Source organism: Rhincodon typus, unplaced genomic scaffold (genome assembly GCF_021869965.1).
Source record: "Rhincodon typus isolate 14 unplaced genomic scaffold, sRhiTyp1.1 hic_rhity00010400, whole genome shotgun sequence".
Classification (NCBI taxonomy): domain Eukaryota; kingdom Metazoa; phylum Chordata; class Chondrichthyes; order Orectolobiformes; family Rhincodontidae; genus Rhincodon; species Rhincodon typus.
The window spans coordinates 1-7,627 of record NW_025976038.1 but is presented as its reverse complement, the minus strand read 5'-3'; the positions used below and the strand labels follow the sequence as shown (position 1 = coordinate 7,627).

Here is a 7,627-nt window from a genome sequence, read left to right as displayed (position 1 = left end):
GTCCCATCTTCACATTGAGGACAAACTGAGAACAGATTTAGCAACTCTAAAGTGGACATCTCTGAGACATTGATGACAATTAGCAGAACTGTATTTCACCATGATCTGAAACCTCTTTGCAGGTGGTCAAAAGTGTCAAACGGTGCGAGTAAAGTGTCAAGAACTAAGTGTTCGGGAGTAATCAGGATAGTAAGAACTTTTTCATTGGTTCCAGGGCAAGTAGCTGCAACATTGCGTTGTGACAATACATCACAGACAGCCTGCCTGTGAAGGAGAAAACATCTGATCTCTCTCTTCTGTGAATGGAAAGCTAAATGAAAATTATGAGCAGCTTGTGGATTTTAAGGAACTCTCTGCGCAGTTAGTAGCTTTCTATCTCTCTCTCCCTCTCCCTCTCTTTCTCTGTGCACCTTCCTGAAAGGAAAAAGGGAACAAAAATATTCAGAGTAAATGAAAGGGTGAATGCTCAATCGGAGAATGAAAATTGAGGATTGACATATCCATAACCTCCTGTCCTCCTCAAAGAGTTGAAAGGAACTGAAAGAAACATCTCATTGACACCCATAATCTGGACTGGTGACAAAACTGTGATTCACTGACATTATTTATATCTTCCCCACCTGTATTACCCGTGTCTTGTCTCATCCCTTTGTGTGTCTATTTGGAAGTCTATTTATAGATTCAAGATGGTGGTGGAGTAGGACACTCCAGCTGGAGCTCGTCTAATCTGTCCGTTCCTTTTCTTCTTTGTCCTCTCTCGTGTTTTTTTCTCTTCTGTCCTTTTCCTCTTCTACCAGTGGCCTGGAGCATATTGAAGATAGTAAGCGGAGCAGAGATGGTGGTCAGCGGCAAGGAGTGGAGATGGGATGGCAGCCAGCGGCCCACAGCAAGGATGGCCAGCGACCCAGAGCGGGGATGGCCAGTGACCCAGAGCAGGGATGGCCAGTAGCCTGCAGCATGGACAGCCAGCAGCCCAGAGTGGGGATGGCCAGTAGCCTGCAGCATGGACGGCCAGCGACCCAGAGCGGAATGGCCAGTGACCCAGAGTGGGGATGGCCAGCGACCCAAAAAGGGATGGCCAGCGGCCTGGAGCGGAGTGGGGACATCAGACAGCGGCCTGGAGCAAAGCTGCAGTGGCCAGCTGTGCAGAGTGGAGCTCGGATGGTGGCTAGCGGGTCCGGAGCAAAGATGGCTGCTGGTTGGGAACTGGTGGAGCCCGGTCAGACCACGTGGAAGCCTTTATAGCAAGACTGCAATGTCTATGTTTTTAGCTTTATTTCTTATTTTCCTAATTTATACCACGTATATCTGTAACATAGTGCAACATTTTTCCTTTATTTTTCTGTATTTTTTGTACCTAGGCACTTTGTACCGAAGATGGCGCTGTGTATTGGCGACATTGCACACTTTTGCTGTACTCCTATTCTTTTGTAACTTGAGTACACACGACAATAAACCTAATTCTAATTCAATGTCTATGCAGATTTTTTTTAAAAAGGGGTAGAGTTTTAGTTACAGGGTTACAGGATCTGGTATTAAGTTAGCAATTCGTGTAAGTACCTGCTTTCTTGTTAAACACAGTGAGTGTTTTCTTTCAATCTGGGATCGTCAGTCAGGTAAACTGGGGACTCTGGATAGACTGATTTATTCTTTTCAATTTTATGGCAACTCCAGGTAGAGTGGAGCTTGATTTCCTGTGCACTACCATAGCCAGTCTTTACAGGGCCACTTCCCTGTGTCGAAGGCATATCCAACAGGCTACCAAACTGATCAGTGAAACCTCTCAGGCCACACACCTATCATAGGCCTTTACAAACATGGATAAAAATCCCAGAGACAGTGGGAGGAAGATCTTAATTCGTCATTAAGTGGGTGTAGGCTGACAGGCTGCTCAACGCCTCCTTCATTGCTGATAAGATAGTATGGGGTAAGCACAGGGAATGGTGCTCATATCATGACACCTAAGTGTTTCCACTTCCACCCACCTATTAAGCATTGTCAGGTGGCTATAAAATCCAACATAAAACAAAGAAACATGGATGCTGGAAATCTGAAACAAAAACAAAATGCTGAATAAACTCAGCAGCATTTTTAGAGAGAAAGTAATGTATTTTGATGAAGAGTCACTGGATCCAATAAATTAACTCTGTCTTTCTCTCTACAGAACCTGCCAGATCTGCCGAGTTTATCCAGGACTTTGTTTTTGTTGGACCCTAAAATCCAGTCTCATCATCAGCACAAAGGGGATTTTGAATCCTTGCATTTTGTCAATTCTAATTCACATTCAACTTCCACAAGTCCTTAAAACATGAGACAAGAGTTGGTTTGAGGAAGTGAGCATCTCTCACATGAGACAACACATTTTGAGGAAGAACTGCCACATGACTCATTGCATACTCTCCACCAGCTGAGATTCACACAAGCTAATGGCCTTCCAAGTCAGGTAGCTACATTGCCGCGTGGTGGGTCATAGTCACAAGTGAGCAGCAGCAGGTACTGCAGACAGGGACAGCTGTGAAGAATCCCCATTAGACTCCAAACTGCTCAGCTCAACACAGATGTTGGGTTTCGAGAGTCATTGACCAACAGGACTATTCTGGAGCAGCAGGTGTAGAAAATGCTAGAGGTTCTGTCAGTATTTCCAGAGGCTTTGTACACCAGGAGAGAGACTGGCTTTCCTTTGACACAAAAACAGAAGTAACTGTTTCTGTTTTGGTTTCAGATCTCCAGAATCCACGGCTCCATTTCTAAAAAAAAATTATTTGAGTTCCAGAATGTCTAAAATACTTGTGCTCATATCCATTTCTCTGGAAACTGTGGGCACAAGCACAGAGCATCAGTCATGGCAGCCCATCAAGTGCATGCTGGCATTCTATCCAATCTGAACAAACAGATTTGAGTGAGGAAAGCTTTACCTTGGCAAAGTGCTGCAGAGCGCATTATAATTCTTGGCTGGCATTGAAATATGGAAGGTTGGGGGAGGAAGTATCAGAGAAAAGATGGAGCGATGGTACACAGAAATGAAGTCTCTCTTCAAGACACTCCTGTTCGTCTTGTGTTTAGCTAGGGCCCCACATGCTGACTCCTTTCTGAGGCCTGTGACCGAGACTGCTCCCTGCACAGGTACAGGTGGGAAAGCCTTTGGGAGGTTCATCGCGGGCTCCAAACTTCAAAGGATGTCCACCACGAACATCTGAGGAGTCGTAGTCGACTGAGTCGTCCACCTTCAGCTCTGCTAAAGCCACAGGTGTAGCAGTATATAGAAGCAGTAGAAAAATGGAAGATAAAGGATTTGTAGTAGCACAAAGAAAATCACTTGCGTGGTTACATAATTGACTCTTAAACGGGGTAAACTCAATTTCAAGTTTACATTGTCCATTTACTCACATTAATAAATCACATTTACCAAGTGAACATCACCTTGAGATAAATGGTAATGACAGGAATAGAAGACGAGCAGTGGAGGTTAGTGAAGTGTAAAGATTAATGACTACAGGAATGCTGTATGTTGGAAGGTTCAGTGGAGTCTTCGTTGATGTGTCACATCGCTGCCCAGTTTCAGACTAGCCCAACTGTGCATGTATGAGACCATCCTGGGAGTACCGGCAACAGGTTGTGTGGCTGTACAGACCCTCGCCAGACCAGGCTCATCCTCCTCCTGAAGCACGGTCATCACCTTTGTTCGTCCTGCAGCTCCAGCCCTCTCTGCTGAGCCTCTGCATAGCTGTGTGCACCTGGGATACACAGTAGTGTACAGAAGATTGTGAACTCCTGCAGGTGTCACCAAAACATCTGGCCCCAACGAGCATTTAACTGCTTTCCAGCCTCTCAATTTCAATACCCTATCAATCTCTGCTGTGCTCTCCACTATTTCATCCCAATAAGTTTCACACAGTTCAAGCATTTAATGCCAGAATGTAGGAGACATCTTCAATCAAATGGTTTTTATTGAAATCAAAATAATGGTTGACTGTCTTTTGCACATATTTTCAAAAGAAGTGTCTAGGCCCGAAACGTCAGCCTCTCTGCTCCTATGATGCTGCTTGGCCTGCTGTGTTCATCCAGCCCTGCACCTTGTTGTCTCGGATTCTCCAGCATCTGCAGTTCCTACTATCACTGATTAAATGCAGATATTGATGAGTTCTTGTTGAATTACCAGCATTTTTACTTTCATCACCCCAGTCTGCAAAATTGATATCAGATTCCCCAGCCAAACCCCTGTCAGTAAAAATTCCGCAATGCATTGTTGAAAATTATAGCCACTCTACTCTGGCAATTTAATGGCAATTAAATTATAATTAAATTAAACACTGAATTAGTGGCAATTTAAAAATTCTGAATTCTCTTGGGGCACTTACTTAGTCCATTCCATACATGGTTCAGTTGATGAATCATTGCTGGAGTATGTTCCTTCGGGGCACACCTCACACACAGTATCTTTGAACTGTGTACCTGAAAAATAAATGCATCATTATCTGTACCAGATCTTTTATTTCAAAAATAGACTTTATTCATAAAAAGCATCTCTAAGTACACACAAATGTTTTAAATCAGTTCCAACCAGTCTTTGCAGAGAAAATAAAAAGGGGTGGCTGGTGGTTAGCACTGCTGCCTCACAGCACCAAGAACGCATGTTTAATTCTACCCTTGGGCTACTGTCTGTGTGGAGTTTGCACATTTTCCCTGTGTCTGCGTGGATTTCCTACCACAATCCAAAGATGTGCAGGCTAGGTGGATTGGCCATGCTAAATTGCCCGTAGTGTTCAGGGATGTGTAGATTAGGTGGGTTATAAGGGGATAGGTCTGGGTGGGATGCTCTGAGGGTCAGTGTGGACTTCTTGAGCCGAACAGCCTGATTCCACACTGTAGGGATTCTATAAAACGTTGGAATTTTGACATTTTTCAGAGCTTTGCTGCAGTTGTAAATATACAAACACATTTTCTACCTATGTTGCAAACTACTTATGATTATTTTGAGGCACCGAGAGGGTCTGACAACTGAAAGGACCCTTGTCATACTTTGACAAAAAGATCTAAGATGGTGGTCTTTCCCCACTGTGCCTTGGCGGTGACTGCCCCAAGCTTTAGTGTGTCCCTCAGCATGTCGTCCTGGACCTTGGAATGTGTCAGTCTGCAACACTCGGCTGAGGTCAACTCTTTACACTGGAAGACCAACAAGTTTTGGGAAGACCAAACAGCATATTTCACCGAATTGATGATCCTCCTAGCACAATCAATGTTTGTCTTATTGTGTGTCCTGGTGAACAGACCGTAGAGCACAAGAGTCCTGAATGACAGAACTGCTCTGGACAGACCTCGACAAAGAACGCTGCATCTCTCTCCAGACCTTCTTTGCAAAGGGAAATTCCAGAAGGTGATGTGTGACAGTTTCCTTAACGGTGCAGGCACTTTGAAGGCATTGTGTGGCGGCACACAGAAGCTGGGTATACATGAAGGATCTGATGAGCAGTGTCCTTCACACCACTAGTCAAGCTATGAGTTGGTGGTTGTTGGAATGTTCTAGCGATGAAGCATTCTGCCAAATGATCTTGACAGTCTGTTTAGGGAACCACCTTTTCTTTTCCTGCAGTGTCTCCAGAAGGCTACATGCTGACCATTTCCTGTGGGCTTGTGGTCAAAGGTGTTTTTCTTTGCAAATTGTTCCACGAAGGGGAGGTGATATGGAACGGACCGACTTATTGGAATGTTCTGCAGCAGTCAAGTCAGATCCATCCTTTGCGACACTGGGAACAGGTAGAACCTCATTACATAGTGACACTTGGTGTCTATGGTCTATACACAACTTGATGAAGCCACACATCAGGATAAGGGTAGCATTGGATACATCCTTGCCTCCTTATCCACAGCTTTGTACATGGTGTCCCTGCAGACACAATCCATCTTAGATCTCCAGATGCAGTGGAAGATGGCTTGGGTGACTGCTAAGGCATAGGTCCAGGGAATGGGCCAGATCTCTAACATGTGCAGCAATACCAAAAGTACCTCACACCTGATGACCAAGCTTTTACCTGCAATGGAGAGGGAATGGTGCTCCCTTAAGCCCACTTTTTGCCTCATCTTGGTGATACACTCCTCCCAAGTTTTTGCGCATGCCCCAGCCCCTCTGAACAATATTGCCAGCACCTTCAGGTAATCTGTCCTTGAGGATCCAGAGATCATCCTGTCCGGAAAGCACAGGTTTGGTCAGGGTGAATCACTGATCCCACAGCAGACCTGACCCAGTTAATGATGACATTGGACGGGATTTTGTAATCTGCATTCGGCACTGAGACTGGTCGCCAATTTCTGATTTCTTTCCTCTCCCCCTTCTACTTGTAGATGAGAGCGGTGATACCTTTCCTCATGGATTTGCATACACTACCTGCCAGAAACATACTGCCATACACCTCCAGCAGGTCCTGGCCAATCAACTGCAACAGAGCTGAGTACACTTCAATCAGTAAGCTGTCGCTGCTGGGAGTTTGACTCTTCTCAAAGGCCTTAGTCAACTCACCAAGGGATAATGGCTGGATCAGCTTCTTCCACATGCTGTAGTCTAAGACTTCTGTGATAAAAGACAGGAATGACTGGGGGGCCATGCTGTCTGTGGGCTTCATGACATACAGTCTGGCATAAAAGGATTTGCTGATCCTCAGGATGTCAAATTGAGATGATGCTACTGAGCCATCTTCTTTCTTCAGGCTGCTGAGCACAGAGCTCTCTCTGTGAACTTTCTGGAAGAAGAAACGTGAACACATCTCATCCTTCTCCATGGTGTGGTCCCTGGACCGGAAGATTATTTTGGAGGCCTTGAAGGCAAAGAGCGAGGTTTGCTGGCTCTTCATCTCCTGGAGATCCTCACTGACATTGACCTCCATCAGGAGTAGGTTCCGTATGCTCTTCTGGAATTTTAACAATTTTACCCGTCTCTCTCACCTCTGAACACCTTTGAGGATGAAAAACCTCTTGATGTCCCCCTTGGCTGTTTCCCACCAGTCTGTTGGGAGACTCAAAGAAGAATTTCACAGTTCTCCGACTTTTGTAATCCCTTATGAGTGCCCCAATGTTTCTGGGGTCAAAAGTTTCACATTCATCTTCCACGTTCCCTTACTGGCCCACTTGCTGCATTGCAGGTGACAGTCAGCCATTACAGCAGTAGTCAGAAAAAAGAACACCGGCGTGACATTGAGAATCTGACTGAGAATGTTTGAGACACAAACACGAAATCTAACCTGGAGCAGTTAGACCCATCTGGCCATGACCAAGTCCATCTACACTACATGATCTATGCAGGGGTACTGAAGACATTGTGCGCTTAGCAGCTTTAACCGTTTCCATCAGGAATCCGGACATGGTATCCAGTTTGCTGTCAGACCCTTCAGATTGTCCAGTCGCATCAATGATATCAGTACCAGATCATTGAAACTGAATTTGTATTACTAAGGGCTGCTTCAACCACAGGCCCTGCGGCTGTAATTACAGCTCTAATACAAGGCATATACAGGTCCATTTATCTTGTAGGTAAGAGATAGTAGGAACTGCAGATGCTGGAGAATCTGAGATAACAAGGTGTAGAGCTGGATGAACACAGCAGGCCAAGCAGCATCAGAGGAGCAGGAAAGCTGAC

General features: G+C 45.2%; 1 long non-coding RNA gene across 1 annotated transcript; it reads right to left on the bottom strand.

The window, feature by feature from the left end:
• Nucleotides 1–3,929: 3,929 nt before the first annotated feature.
• LOC125482442 lies at nucleotides 3,930–4,454 on the bottom strand. The gene is made up of 2 exons (XR_007261645.1): nucleotides 4,359–4,454; nucleotides 3,930–4,116 (listed from the first exon to the last, which is right to left on the bottom strand). It is a non-coding gene; the product is annotated as an uncharacterized LOC125482442 (long non-coding RNA).
• Nucleotides 4,455–7,627: the final 3,173 nt, after the last annotated feature.